Raw genomic sequence first — 17,111 nt, forward strand, 5'->3', positions numbered from 1 at the left:
TGAAGAGAATATTAAGGTCCACGCTATTAAAGTTATTAAAGGTATGAATAAATTGAAATGTATTGTTAGGATTCCAAGAAAATGCAAATAATAAAGTCCTTGTTATTAAGGTTGGTGGACGAACAACTTCTGCCATTTCTGAGAAAGAAAGGAGGAAGATGTTCGAGTTTGAGAAAGAGTAATTCATGTGTCGATGGGTGAATGGCTTCTAAGTAAAGAGTTAAAAAGAGAAAGAGTAATCTATACGAGTTGTTGCATGTGCCTCTGCTCTGTTCAGCTGACGTGGCAATCTTATTTATTGTGTGTGTGAACGTAGTTGTAGACACATTTTTCAGGGATGAACAATAGGAAAATTTTGCTGCCAGATGTGTCATAAGGACAGGGTTAGCTAATGTTCGCAGGCAATGTTCGTTTCCCCTGATTCCGCATTTGTTTTATTTCTATTTTAATCTGGTGTATCTGTGAATAGACTAAGCTCACTTGTAGTCCTTTTATAAATATTTTTATCACATATTTTCGTATCTCATCTGTCAAAATCTCCTGGAAGAAAAATCTTTTTTTTGGGGGGGGGGGGCAAATCTTTATAATATAAATGTATGTGTATCATAGTGGAAGACGGGTACAAAAAGCGTAGTTTCTGACAACTTAATGCATCGTTAACAGCTGATCAAATAAACAGGTCGATCAGGTGCTACATATTATGTTTGGGTGTCTCCACTCTCGCTGATGCAATCTGTGTTTTGTTTACATTTGTTATAGACTCGATGGAGATTATATATTTCAGATATAGACTCAATGGAAATTATATATTTCAGATATAGACTCGATGGAGATTATATATTTCACAATACAACGATGGAGATTATATATTTCACAATACAACGATGGAGATTATATATTTCACAATACAACAAAATATGCCCATCTCGTTATCAATATTATCATTAAAATTTTGGAATTTGAAGGTGGCTTTTTCCGAAAAAAGAGTCCTTAGAATTAGAGGATCTGCAAGATGGATATCTTTTATATAAATATCACCTGTCTGTTAATGTGTATGTCTGCCTAAAACTTTTCTCAAAATTGGTATCGTTGAAAAGAGTATTCTCGTGCTATGTAAAAATTGATGATGTGGGTGAACTGCTCGGTTTTCAGTAAATTCTAATGTAAAGTATGATTTAAAGTAAATCCGATGTAATTCTCTATATTTCCAATGTGATGTGCCAGCATGTTTTCAAACATGCTGGCACATCACATTCGAAATGACGCCAGCTTTTGTAGAACTTCACCTTCCATTTTCTTTTTAGTGGGGAAAGATAAGAGCGTTTCAATTCTAAGAACAGATACTACACTTTGAGACCAAGTAATGAGTGGGGTGGGGGATATAAAGTCAGTCCCGGAAATGGCTGCAACGTTTTAGACATTACTTTATTTTTAGACATTACTTTATTTTTAACAGAATACCCGGCATCGCCTGGGATTGAATGACATTGCTAGAAAATACCCAACCAGTGTCGCCCGGGATACAATGAGATAGGAGCAAAATACCTGGCATCGCCCAGAATTGAATGTGAGGGATGGAAATATATACTGTAAGAATACCCGGCATCGCCTGGGATTGAATTAGAGGTGGGCGTAGCAGAATACCTAGCATTGCTTGGTATTGAATGAAATGAATTTAGGAAAACTCGTCCCGGGAAAACTCGTCTCGTCTCCGGAAAACTGGTCCCCTTTCGCTAGGTAGGAAAACTGGTCCCTTATTGAATAAATGTCGATTGAAAACACATTTTATGATCGTTCTTGAAAGAGATATTGTTTTTTTAAAATAGACTATAACCCCCATAATATTTAAAAAAAAATATTTTTACTTGTTTAATGTTTTGGGTTTGTATTACTGTACACATAGATTCGAAAAAGTTGTCAAAAAACAAATATATAACAAATAAATGTTATCAAAGGCAAGATAAGTTACTTTTCTACCAAACTGGATATAATTTTCGTGTTTTTATTCAATTTAACATGTTTATTCAGCTCGAAAAGCATACAGTGTTTACCGATTGGAAAATTTAAAATGGCGGCCGACTCTCGTTTACACGGTAAGTTCGGAAAAAGGTGTAATAAATAATAAACTAGACAAAATACTGTTAGAAATTTGCTCAATATATGTTACCGTGACATAACTTGACATATATTCGGTGGTTTTTTAATAGTATTTTGTCTAGTTTATTATTTATATGTAAGTTTTCCCGAACTTACCGTGTTAAAGAGAGAGTCGGCCGCCATTTTGAATTTTCCAATACATCGGTAAACACTGTATGCTTTTTGAACTGAATAAACATGTTAAATTGAATAAAAACACGAAAATTATATCTAGTTTGGTAGAAAAGTAATTTATCTTGCCTTTGATAACATTTATTTGTTATATATTTGTTTTTTGACAACTTTTTCCAATCTATGTGTACAGTAATACAAACCCGAACGAGAAATAATGTGCGATATATCACATCTTAGGGGGTCTTGATAATCTCTAAAACATAGAAAATTAAATAAATTACTGAGGGAGATTTGGTTTTAAAAAGAAAATAATAAATTTTAATATTTTTTAAAATATAATTTAGAGAGAGAGAGAGAGAGAGAGAGAGAGAGAGAGAGAGAGGGGGGGGTAAAAACTATGAATTTAGGAAAACTCGTCCCGGGAAAACTCGTCCCGGGAAAACTCGTCTCCGGAAAACTCGTCTCGGGAAAACTCGTCCCCATTCGCTAGGTAGGAAAACTGGTCCCGTATTGAATAAATATCGATTGAAAACACATTTTATGATCGTTCTTGAAGGAGATATTGCTTTTTAAAATAGACTATAGCCCCCCACCCATAATATTTTTAAAAAATATTTTTATTTGTTTAATGTTTTTTTTTTTTTTTTTCTACCTAACTGGCTAAGTTCTTAGTGGTTCCACTTATTTTAAAGCGTTTATTATGTTCATACAAAGTTAATTAAAAAAATTTTTGGTTCTTATTTTAACGATGTTTTTTGGAGTCATAAAAACAATAATAAAAAAACAAAACAAAAAAATTAAAAACTGGGAGCGTTACTTTTTTGTTTTGGTTTTTTAATTATGATAGTTTTTTGTTGTTATGTTTTTGTTTTCTCTCATACCAAATGCAATGCACTCATGCGTTATTTAAAATTATAATTCTATCAATTATCAACATTTATTGTCGTCCTGCCAAATTTTGCAAAAATTAACTAATAAATTAAAAGCGAAATATTTTTTTGGCGCGAGAGATGCCATGTGCTAACAATCTCTCGTTAACTCATTTTTTAATTTTTACTTCAAAATTCTAAAATCAATCATTAAGAGAAAAAGTAATCACTAAATAAATTTATTAATCAATTTTATTGAAAACTCCGCTATCGTTTATCAAGAATCTTTTTAATTTCATTTTTTGTTGGTTGTTTTTCCGAGGGAGATATAACCCCCCCCCCCCTCTCTAAATTATATTTAAAAAAATATTAAAATTTTGGTTTGTATTACTGTACACATAGATTCGAAAAATAATAAACTAGACAAAATACTGTTAGAAATTCGCTCAATATATATTACCGTGACATAGGTTGACATATATTCGGTGTTTTTTTTAATAGTATTTTGTCTAGTTTATTATTTATAACACCTATTCCCGAACTTACTGTGTTTAAGAGAGAGTCGGCCGCTATTTTGAATTTTCCAATACATCGGTAAACACTGTATGTTTTTCGAGCTGAATAAACATGTTACATTGAATAAAAACACGAAAAATATATCCAGTTTGGTAGGAAAGTAACTTATCTTGCCTTTGATAACATTTATTTGTTATATATTTGTTTTTTGACAATTTTTTCGAATCTATGTGTACAGTAATACAAACCCAAATCGATTTTACCCTTTTATAACAACAGTAAATAAGTAAATTCTTTTTATATTAATATAAAAAAAATATGCGGTCTCGTTTATGAACATAATAAACGCTTTAAAATAAGTGAAACCACTAAGAACTTAGCCAGTTAGGTAGAAAACGGACACTTAGAAAATCGATTTTATTTAAAAAAAAAAAAAAAAACATCAAACAAGTAAAAAAATTTTTTTTCAATATTATGGGCGGGGGGCTATAGTCTATTTTAAAAAAACAATTTCTCCTTCAAGAACGATCATAAAATGTGTTTTCAATCGATATTAATTCAATAAGGGACCAGTTTTCCTACCTAGCGAAAGGGGACGAGTTTTCCCGAGACGAGTTTTCCGGAGACGAGTTTTCCGGAGACGAGTTTTCCCGGGACGAGTTTTCCGGGCACCAAAAACTATATCTCCCTCCGAAAAACAACCAACAAAAAATGAAATTAAAAAGATTCTTGATAAACGATAGCGGGGTTTTCAAGAAAATTGATTAATAAATTTATTTAGTGATTACTTTTTCTCTTAATGATTGATTTTAGAATTTTGAAGTAAAAATTAAAAAAAAATAAAAATTAGTTAACGAGAGATTGTTAGCACATACATGGCATCTCTCGCGCCAAAAAATATTTCGTTTTTAATTTATTAGTTAATTTTTGCAAAATTTGACAGGACGACAATAAATGTTGATAATTGATAAAATCATTTGGTATGAGAGAAAACAAAAACATAACAACAAAAAAACTATCATAATTAAAAAAACAAAACAAAAAAGTAACGAAAAATCGAATCGCTCCCTTTTTTTTAATTTTTTGTTTTTGTTTTTAATTATTGTTTTTATGACTCCAAAAAACATCGTTAAAATAAGAACAAAAAAAAAATTGTAATTAACTTTGTATGAACATAAAAATATTTTTTTAAAAATATTATGGCTATAGTTTATTTAAAAAAAACAATATCTCCTTCAAGAACGATCATAAAATGTGTTTTCAATCGATAGTTATTCAATAGGGGACCAGTTTTCCTACCTAGCGAAAGGGGACGAGTTTTCCCGAGACGAGTTTTCCCGGGACGAGTTTTCCTAAATTCATATTTTTTATGCTTATTTGCTAGGTAAATGCCTAAACATTCGTGTAAAAACAACCTTTATTCAATAAGAGAGGGTACGTTTGGGAAAAGGTATTATAAACAATAAACTAGACAAAATACTGTTAGAAAACAACCGAATATATGTCAAATTATGTCACGGTAACATATAATGAGCGAATTTCTAACAGTATTTTGTCTAGTTTATTATTTATAATACCTTTTCCCAAACGTACCCTCTCCGAGAGAGAGTCGGCTGCCATTTTGAATTTTCCAATACATCGGTAAACACTGCATGTTTTTCGAGCTGAATAAACATGTTACACTGAATAAAAACACAAAAAATATATCCAGTTAGGTAGAAAAGTAACTTATCTTGCCTTTGATAACATTTATTTGTTCTATATTTGTTTTTTGACAACTTTTTCGAATCTATGTGTACAGTAATACAAACCCCAAAAAATATATCCAGTTTGGTAGACAAGTAACTTATCTTGCCTTTGATAACATTTATTTGTTCTATATTTGTTTTTTGACAACTTTTTCGAATCTATGTGTACAGTAATACAAACCCGGGGTTTTTTCTGTAGAAATTTGTTTTCATGACGGTATGAAATTTGGGGTTTGTATTACTGTACACATAGATTCGAAAAAGTTGTCAAAAAACAAATATATAACAAATAAATGTTATCAAAGGCAAGGATACGTTACTTTTCTACCTAACTGGATATATTTTTTGTGTTTTTATTCAATGTAACATGTTTATTCAGCTCGAAAAACATGCAGTGTTTACCGATGTATTGGAAAATTCAAAATGGCGGCCGACTCTCTCTTTAACACGGTAAGTTTGGGAAAAGATGTTATAAATAATAAACTAGACAAAATACTATTAAAAAACAACCGAATATATGTCAACTTATGTCACAGTAACATATATTGAGCGAATTTCTAACAGTATTTTGTCTAGTTTATTATTTATAATACCTTTTCCCAAACTTACCCTCTCCGAGAGAGAGTCGGCCGCCATTTTGAATTTTCCAATACATCGGTAAACACTGCATGTTTTTCGAGCTAAATAAACATGTTACACTGAATAAAAACACAAAAAATATATCCAGTTAGGTAGAAAAGTAACTTATCTTGCCTTTGATAGCATTTATTTGTCATATATTTGTTTTTTGACAACTTTTTCGAATCTATGTGTACAGTATTACAAACCCAACGCGGGTTAATATAAGTGAAACCACTAAGAACTTAGCCCGTTAGGTAGAAAACGGACACTTAGAAAATCGATTTTATTTAAAAAAAAAAAAAAAAAAAAAAACATTAAACAAGTAAAAATATTTTTTTAAAAAAATAATCTCCTTCAAGAACGATCATAAAATGTGTTTTCAATCGATATTTATTCACTACGGTGTAAACATAACACTGAGTTATGTACCCTTAACCCGAGCTCTCCAGGAAGGAGAGAGAAAAAAAGGAACTGTCATGGCGGACCCAATAAAGGTACACTTATCGAGGCTAACTACTGTGTCTTGTTGTCTTTCCCTTATGAGTGAAGTCCTTCCCTCATAATTATACATGGTGTCAGGAGTCGGATAAAAACAAAAATAACGAAACAAAGGAAAAATACAACGACCCATCCTAAAAATAAAACATGAAAATACGTATGAACGATGAAGGACGCACCCTCACCACGTGGTAAACTTTTTTCGTTTCTTTGTTTGTTTTGTTTTTAATATCCAGTCAGTTCAATACTTTTTGACACTCTAGTTAAACACAAATATGTCTAACCCAAACGAAGCTTCACCAAAACATGCCGAAATCGACCCAATTTCTTTCATGTTACAAATGCAACAACAACAACTCACTATGCAAGAACAGATGACGAACCTCATGGCACGCCTTCTGCCCACCGGGCAACACGCCCCCACCCCAATGTCGCGCCATTCACGGGTGAAGCCCGAGCGACCAGTAATAGAACCTGACTCGTCAGACAATAAATGGATCATTTTTAAGGATGCATGGCTTCGTTATAAGGAGATGACACAACTTGACCCCACAGAAATCCGGAATGAGTTACGATCTGCATGCAATTCATCTGTCAATGAGATGTTATTCAATTTTATTGGTCCGGATGCCCTGCATAATGCTACAGAGGAGCAGCTGCTGGAATATATTAAATCCGTTGCCGTGAAAACCGTCCATCCCGAGGTATACCGTCAGCAGTTCTTTGTAATGAGGCAAAGTGATGGGGAGACTATCACATCCTTTATTTCCCGGTTGAAATCACAAGCGATGCTCTGCGCTTTCAATTGTGGCAACCAGCAATGTACAATGTCATTTTCCGAAGACATGATCAAATCTCAAATCATTGCCGGATTACGGGACACCTCCCACCAGAGCAAAATTTTAGCAGAGATTACGTCCCTGCCAACTCTAAATGACTTAACTAGACATCTCTTGACTCTAGAATCTACCGCCAGAGCATCAAATCACTTCCGACCAGCAGAGATCACACAAGTGGCCCAATTTAAATCTGCGTCATCAAGAAAGTTTCCACCACCAGACAAGACCAAAAATGATAATGGCAAATGCAAAGGTTGTGGACACAAGGCACACCCAAAAGGACGAAGACAATGCCCCGCTTGGGGCAAATCATGCCACAAATGTGGCAAAGAGAACCACTTCTCAACCACATGCCATGGCACAGCATCGTCAAATGCCATAATGGGAGATACCCAAATGACAGCCAAGATGAAGATTCTTCGTTCATATCGACAATGACTGTGCAACCTAGAGGAAGAAGAGGGGATCCCGCATGGGTCATGGACCAACAACAAGTTCACACCAAGCCGACCAGAGCCACCTCCATTTTTCAATGTTACTATCACATTAGATACAAAGGCCCACCAACATCTCAGACGATTCAGACATATAAATATGAAACACCAACCCGTCCAATTGCTCGCTTTGGCAGACACAGGAGCTCAGACAAGTACAGCTGGTGTGGACTTATTGAACAATCTGGGGTGCACTTCTGAACATCTGCTGCGCACCAGACATCGGTTACGTGCCGTTAATGATGACAACCTGCCCATTAAGGGGGCCTTAATTGCCACGATGTCACTCGGTAAGGCAACATGGTAAGGTAACCCTTGGGTGATATACATCAGCCCAAGGGTTAATGGCCTGTATATATCACAAACGGCCCTGAAAAAACTCAAAATTATTAACGACGACTTTCCAGCACAAATTAAGTCTGGTAGCTACGACGAAGATGGACCACAAACCAACTGACCGAATGTTAGCCCCATGCGGATGCCCATACAGATCACCATGCCCACCACTGCCAGACAAGCTCCCGTTTCCTGCCACACCGGAATATCGAGGAGAGATAGAGAGCTGGATCAAATGCTATTTTACCAGCAGTGCATTTAATACATGTACACACCAGAAATTGCAGACCATGACCACCCAACCTAAGGCTGTTCACAAACCAATCCCTGTCCCTCACCACTGGAAAGAAGCTGTCAAATCCCAGTTTGATGCAGACGTAGCACTGAACATCATTGAACCAGTGCCAGCAGGGACACCAATGACATGGTGTTCGAGAATGATCACCGTGCCAAAAAAGATGGCAGCCCACGTAGAACGGTCGACCTCCAAAATTTAAATGCAATGACAAGACGAGAAACACACCACACACCCTCCCCATTCAATCTTGTCAATACGATACCCCCAGGAAAAAAGAAAACTATTCTGGATGCCTGGAACATCCTCTGGCTGTAAAGGCACGGGATGCCACTACTTTCATAACAGAATGGGGCAGATACAGGTATTTGCGAGCCCCCCAAGGTTTCCAAGCGTCCAATGATGGTTACACAAAGAGATTCGACAGAAGGTTTCCCTCGTGTTGCTCGCTGTGTGGACGACTCTATCTTGTGGCACTATCCTTTTGGCACACCGTTAGATACATCATGCTGAAAATGGAATAACCCAGAAAAATTCCAATTCGCAATTTGTAGAGTTTGCTGGCTTCAACATCAGCTTAACAGGGTACAAACCATCTCAAAAATTACTTGAGGGCATCAGAAACTTCCCATCACCGACAAACATTACATTGATTAACCAAGTTTCATATGCGTTTGCCCAAGCACCCATCATGTCACCCTTCAGAGAACTACTGAAACATAACAGCAGGTTTTACTGGGACGATACATTGGAACAACTCTTCCAGCAATCCAAGGAAACAATCCTAGAAAACATCCGGGATGGCGTTCGAACATTCGAAATAAATCGCCCAACATGTCTGACTGGACTGGAGTTGAACAGGAATAGGATTTACCCTACTCCAAAAACATTGTGCATGCCCGTCCACAATGGACCACCGTTGTGGGCCAGGACATTGGAAAGTTGTATATGCTGGTTCCCGATTCACTAGACCTGCTGAGAACCGGTATGCACCAATTGAAGGGGAAGCTTTAGCTATAAAGTTTGGATTGGAAAAGCTGCAAAATGTTTGTTTTAGGCTGCCCCCACCTGATACTTGCTATTGATCACAAACCCCTTGTGCCGATATTCAATGATCGTAGCTTGGACTAAATAAAAAATCCCAGGATTTTAGATATCAGACAGCAGACCCTTAGGGCCATATCAATACCAGGCGACACCTGGTATTGATATGGTGGAGCAAATGCCATGTCCAAGGTCGCAGCAGCGGAATTGGATAGCATGGAAGAAGCGTTGCAAGCTGGAATAGAATCCTGATACAACCAAGAAACATCTCCTATCAAGATGGTGCGCATACAGCAAGAAGCCGCGATGGATCACCAATACATGAACCTCGTGGAACAAGGATTCCCTGAACACAAGGATCTTCTACAGCCAAATATTAAAGAGTTTTGGAATATGCGAAGTTCAATCTCTAGTATTCAAGGAAGGCCGCATATTAATTCCAAAAAACCTACGTCGCGAACTCATCGACCAACTCCATGTTGGCCACCAGGGGGTCAACAGTATGAGAAGCAACGCCAGACAACGTTTTTTTTGGCCTGGTATGGGAGCACAATTGCAGGAAAAGCGCAATCAGTGCAAGCGCTGTAACGAAATTGCCCCATCAAACCATAAAGAACCTGCAATGGAGCCTTGTCCATCCAGAATACCCTTTCCAGTCGACAGTAACATATTTTCAACAGATATTCAGGTTGGACAGAGGTATCTTCAATGCAACAAGACGCCAGGATCTCCACAGTATGCAACATCTTACGCAGGTATTTTGTGAATTATGGTGTGCCGGAGGAAATTGCTTATGACGGTGGACCCCCATACAACTCTGATGAGTGGAGGACATTTCTCAAAACATGGGGCATATCCCTCCGAGTCTCGTCGGCATATTATCCACAAAGCAATGGCAGAGCTGAGGCAGCTGTCAAGCATATGAAGAGGATATTAACAACAAATGTTAGCCCCAATGATTCACTGGATGCGGATGAAGTGGCAAAAGCACTGCTACTCCATCGCAACCTGACATAGGTGCGTCACCATCAGAACTTCTATTCGCTCGTCCCCTGAATGACCACTTACCAAACCCCACAAAATTTCGTCGTGAATGGTTGGAACTCGCCGACATGCGCGAGAGGGCCATTAACCAGCGTTTCCTCAACAACATGAAACACACTGAAAACAGGCAACAACTCAACCCACTGGGGAACATGTGTCAATTCAAAACCAACATGGACACAAACCACTGTGCTGGGATAACACCGGCACGATTGTTAAAACTCTCCCCCATGTATTAGTTGATGGCAGCAGAAGAACCACACTCCGAAACCGCCGTTACCTTCGCAAAATAAGCACGGATAGCCGCAGCCTGGCTCATGATGACACCCTACCAGACAAACAGAATCAGGATCCATTCCCCACAGTCACCTACAAACTCAAACCCAGTACGCCCAGACAGCCAACAACACCCTCAAATACAAATAACACCAACCCCACCTTCCACACCAGGTACTCAAATAAAGAATGAACCCCAGGGCAGAATGAAAGATCTGAAGCTAGGTCTAGACCTATCCGTAACAGACGATTACCGTCTAGATTTAAGGACTTCCAGCTTGGATGATAATAATAATAATAGTGGTATAATAATAATGATAATAAAAATTTTTTTTATTATCATTATTATTATTACCACTATTATTATTATTATCATCCAAGCTGGAAGTGGTAATAATAATAATGATAATAAAAAAAAAATAAAAATAAATAAATAAAAATAACATGTAAACATAACACTGAGGAAGGAGAGAGAGAAAAAGGAACTGTCATGGCGGGCCCAATAAAGGTACACATGTACGTCACTTATCGAGGCTAACTACTGTGTCTTGTTGTCTTTCCCTCATAATACGGGACCTAGCGAAAGGGGACCACTTTTCCGGAGACGAGTTTTCCGGGCACCGAATGGAATACATTGAAATATATGCTGGCCTATAAAGTTTGTACCGGAAATGTACAAATTTTATCTCAAAATTAATTTAATTTATAGCTCAAAGTTTATGATTTACAATTTAAGTTTATGATTTAATTGATTTAAGCTCAAAGTTTATGATTTACGAATTAGATATATTGGTTTTCTATGAAAGTTTTACTAGGCCAGAAACCTGTGCTATATTTTTTTGAATTTTTTATGTTATCATCCGGGAATGATTGTATTGGTGGGTAGAAAGAAGCATGATTATGTTCAATGATTGAAAGCACAATACCCGTAAAATGTGGGTTAAAAATGATCGTTGAAATCCAAGAATCCAAATGCTGAAATGTAAGTTATTTGATTGCTGAAATATGTTATTTGATTGTATCGAAGTCATTATTTTAGAAGGACGGGGACGATAATGTAGGTTAATGATGTAAAAAAAAAAAAGTGTATCAGAATTTTTGTAGGAATTTTTTACACTCTTTCAATACTTTCAAACTCCGAATAAAATATAAAAAACTCGTAAAGTGGGTTGTTTATTTTCTTTATTTATTATCGTTGAATTAAAGTTGTTTTAAAAGTAATAGAAATATTTGTCAATATGAAATTTTATTTACAAACGTTTCTTTTTAATTCATTTGAAAATGGGGGGGGCCATTTTCAAATGAAACCTTAGTCCTTTGCTCCTTTAATTGAAAAAAAAAATTAGGGCTATTACATTTTTCGAGGAGCTTGGAAAGACGGGGTGGAATTATTCAATATTTTTCACGAAATTTCTGACATATGAAATATGAAAAATGATGAAATGCGAGTTATCAGCTTGGTAATGAAATAATAGTCATAACATTATTTTCGAAGAAAAATGATTGTCGAAATTAGTAACATTTAGATTTATGAAAAATGATGAAATGTGAATTATTTGATTTCATTTTGATTCAGTTATTATTTTCGTAAGTGGGTTGAAAAATGATTGTCGAAATTTCACATATCGTATATGTGAATCGTGTGTTTTTAAAAAGGCAAGTTATTATTTTCGATTGAGTCATGATTAAAAAGGCAAAGTTATTATTTTCGATTGAGTCATGAAAAATGGTTAAATGTGAGTGTGTTTGTACGTAATCACAGCCCAAACAATGCATTAAAGTTAGTGGGTTAAATCATAAAAAATGATTGTCGAAGAATTATGAAAAATGATAACAATGATTGTGTAAATAAGGAACATACCCAAGAATTATGCAAAATGATGAAATGCGAGTTATTGGATTGGTGTGTAATGAAACCCATCAAAGTTATTATTTTATTAAGAGAGGCAGGCAATAATGTCGGTTAAATCATGATAAATGATTGTCGAAATCCAAGAGTCACCCCCGGATTGAATGAGATGCTAGCAGAATGGCCGTCTCAATATATACTAGGAAATTATCTGGGATTGAATGAGATCAATCTCATTCAATCCCAGATAATAGCACATTAAGTAATGAGATTGATACAGGATACTCGGCGTCGCTTGGGATTGAATGAGATAGGTGGATGAATACCCTGATATATAAAAGCAGAATACCAGGCATTGCCCGGGATTTAATAATGAATACTAACAGAATATTTAGCATTGCCTACGATTTTACAGAATAGACGAATACTTGGCGTCGCCCGAGATTGTAGCTGATTGTAGCTGATGAATGTTGAATTGAATGTGATAGGTGAGAAAATATCCCAGCAATATCCCCGGCATCGCCCGGGATTTCAATCAATCAGGAGATGGAAATTCCTGGCGGTTAAAATAACCGTCGCTCTGGATGCAATGAGGGCGGTAGAATATGTATTCTACCGTATATATGTACCGGAAATGGCTTAAACAATTTTCTCAATTACTAAATTACTTTATTTTTTGGAAATTACTTTATTTTTTGAATCATCAAACAGTTTACAATTTACGAATTATATTATTGTTGGTTTTCTATGAAAATTTACTAGGTCAGTTTCTGATCTATATTTTTTGAATATTTTGTGTTATCATCCGGAAATGATGTCATGGTGCCCGGAAACTCGTCTCGGGAAAATTCGTCTCCGGAAAATTCGTCTCCGGAAAACTCGGGAAAATTCGTCTCCGAAAATTCGTCTCCGGAAAACTCGAACCCGGAAAACTCGTCCCCTTTCGCTAGGTAGGAAAACTGGTCTTAAACTTCGGACTTTACAGGTAAATTTCTAAAACTCCTCGAAAAATGTAATTCAAGCCCTAATTTTTTTTTCAATTAAAGGAGCAAGGACCAAGGTTTCATTAAAAAAAAGACAAAAAAAAATCAATGTGTTCTTATAAAATAAGGTTTTAAACTTCGGACTTTACAGGTAAATTTCTAAAAAAGCAATTTTTTTTTTGTTTTACATTTAAATATATTATTTATTAACCTTTGTGATAACTCCACGACATAAATTAATTATTTACTTTTTAAGAGAAAGTTGAAAATGGGGGACACTTGGGGGGGGGGGCGTGAATTTACCCGATGCCCAGTTTTTACTGTAGGTGCAACAACAGTTACAACCTCTAGCATACTTTTCGAGACAGCTGAAACCGGCAGAACAACGTTACAGCACGTTTGGCTGTGAACTCCTGGTAATATACCTCGCACTGAAATATTTCCAATATTTCGAGGGCCGTCAATTTGTGATCTACACTTTCCGCTTACATACGTTCTAAGCCGGAAAATGTTTCCCCGTGAAACACGCCACTTTCGCAATTCACCTGAGATTGTTTCGCAATTCATATATCCGACATATCTCAGGTGAGCAGAATGCTGCGGCAAACGCTTTGTCCCGCCTTCCCATTAATTCTCTGTCCTCACCATTGCATATCAACTTACAGCAGATGGCCTTAGACACGTCACCTTAATTTGCAACTTGCAAATTCGCATACCTGTCCGTGCCTACCTCCGACACGCAACAAATTCACCTCGTTCTCATCGTTTTTGACACAATTTGGCAATAATACATTTTTGAGACATTCCTTGAATAAAAAATTTTGAAAAAAAATTTAACAATTTAAGTTCCCTGTAAATCGTCACGTTGAAATTGATGTCCGCAGTGCAACAAGAGGGCATTTTTAAAAAATTTTTAAATGAAAAGCATAGAAATGTCAAATTCATATTCACAACATTCTTGCATACGAATTCATATTCTCATACAAGCATACGAATTCATATTCTCAACAAGAATACTTATTCTTTCATTACCCCCATCCCTGCCTATTGATTCCTATATCGCATCCTTATCGCATCCCTATCGCATCACTATCGCATCCCTATTTCTTTTTTAAAAGTCTCTCGTCGTTCACTTGTGGGCAAATGTAAAGACCTTCCCGTCGACAAATGTCAAGACCTCACATTCAGACGAGGACCATATGCAGAAGAGGACGTCCATCAAGTTGGAACACAACCGGTATTAGCAACACAACATGCATTTCCCACCCAGCCAGCTTAGATTTATTGCCGGCCTTTATTATCCGTTAAATCTTTTGATTATTGTTATCGAACATGCTCGAATCTTACGAATAATTTATTACGTCTGGAAAGAGGGAGGTTGGGAGAGGCTAATTAAAACTGTCAAACAATTTTTGAGAAAACTAAAGTTAGATTATTTTGAATTTCTAACTGCACTTTCTGATGCGCAAAAGACAATAAGCATTGTATCCAAATCAATCCCAATTAATCTGCACCTGACCAAATGTTACATTCCCTCGAAATGAGAAAAATGCAAAAAAAAAGACGCTTTTTCCTTTCAAAAACTTCATAGCTGGGAAGAGGTGAAAAGTCAAAGGGTCAGGGAGGTGACCGGAGTACCTTTGATTTTGATGGCTTCCCTTAATTTCCTCAACAATTTCCTAAAAATTAGAGGACACCTCTGCTCTAACGCTCTAACGTTTTGGAAAACGTGTTGTCAAGAAGAGAAGAACTTTTCCCACCAGTCGGTGAACCGTCGCTTATTGTATTTTATTGTAGTTTAAAAGTTTGTAATAGTAATGTGTAAACGTAATTTTGTTTAGTTAAAGCTTAGTTATAGTTATGACTTTCTGTTAGAAAAAATGTAAAATAATAGTTAGGATGTAAATTTTATTTCTAGAATTCTATCTAATAATTTGATACAAATTAGCAACACGATTTTTCTTCTATTCAGTTTGTCGATGGAAAAAGGATCGTGCAACAAGTTTTTTTTTCGAAACTTTATCCCTTATAGGAAAATTTCGTTCCTGAAACAGCTGTCGGTATTCCTGCCAAATGCAGGATTGGCTGATTACGTTGCGTTCTGTCTTTTTTGTATGGGAAAACCAAGGCTGTGGTTTATATATTTTTTTGTAACGTTAGTTCGCGGCGAGCCTGCTTTGTTTTTTTACTCAAGTCGATTTATTGTTCAAACAAAAATCGATAACCAGGCAGAAAAGCCGTACGGCTGTTACTGTTTCCACACATAAGCGTATTTCGCAGTTGTCCCAATTTCTAAAACGGTTACAAAAATTAGCTTAAGGTCCAGCATATTTTCCTCCGCCGTCATAGCAGATCACATTGCAGGCACGAAATCTAAGCACGAAACTTGCACACAATTAAGTAGTATCGGTTCAATTCAATATCGGTTCCCACATTTCACAAGACATTAAGACAAAAAGCGAACCCGTCCACCTATAAAAAGTAGAATTTGATGATGAAGCTTAGCATAGAAGCGGCATCATATGCTGAAATTACAAAAGCACCATGAAATCCATCAAAAAGCACCATATTTCAAATTTTCCCATCCCCCAGAGACTTCCGAGATTTCCCTACAATTAGAGAAAAGTATTCACAAGCAAATGGAGCAGTCGAACGTCTTAAGCAAAAAGAAGGACAAACGTGCTCACGCCCTCGCCGATCTGCTGATAAACTTCCGCGAAGGCGGAATTTAACCATGCATAATGCGCCCCTCGTCCAGTCCATGGAAACAAGACGGAGATTGGCGACGACTCAATGCCATGACAGTACCTGATCGTTACCCAATCCCCACATATACAAGATTTTGCATGGTTGTAAGACCTCCAAACTTTAAAATTCAAAAAAAACACACACACACTCTTTTACCACTGAATCTAGCCCACATAAGACTGCGGGTAACGACTCCATTTGGAGTTTACGAAACGCGGCTAGCACATTTCAGCGCTTCATGGACGTAGTGCGCGAAATCGATAACCAGGCAGAAAAGCCGTACGGCTGTTTCCACACATAAGCGTATTTCGCAGTTGTCCCAATTTCTAAAACGGTTACAAAAATTTCCTCCGCCGTCATAGCAGATCACATTGCAGGCACGAAATCTAAGCACGAAACTTGCACACAAGTAATATCGGTTCAATTCAATATCGGTTCCCACATTTCACAAGACATTAAGACAAAAAGCGAACCCGTCCACCTAAAAAAAAGCAGAATTTGATGATGAAGCTTAGCATAGAAGCGGCATCATATGCTGAAATTACAAAAGCACCATGAAATCCATCAAAAAGCACCATATTTCAAATTTTCTCATCCCCCAGAGACTTCCGAGATTTCCCTACAATTAGAGAAAAGTATTCACAAGCAAATGGAGCAGTCGAACTTCGTATATAGATGAC

Source organism: Euprymna scolopes, chromosome 13, assembly GCF_053919585.1.
Source record: "Euprymna scolopes isolate OS-2025 chromosome 13, ASM5391958v1, whole genome shotgun sequence".
NCBI classification, from domain to species: Eukaryota; Metazoa; Mollusca; class Cephalopoda; order Sepiida; family Sepiolidae; genus Euprymna; species Euprymna scolopes.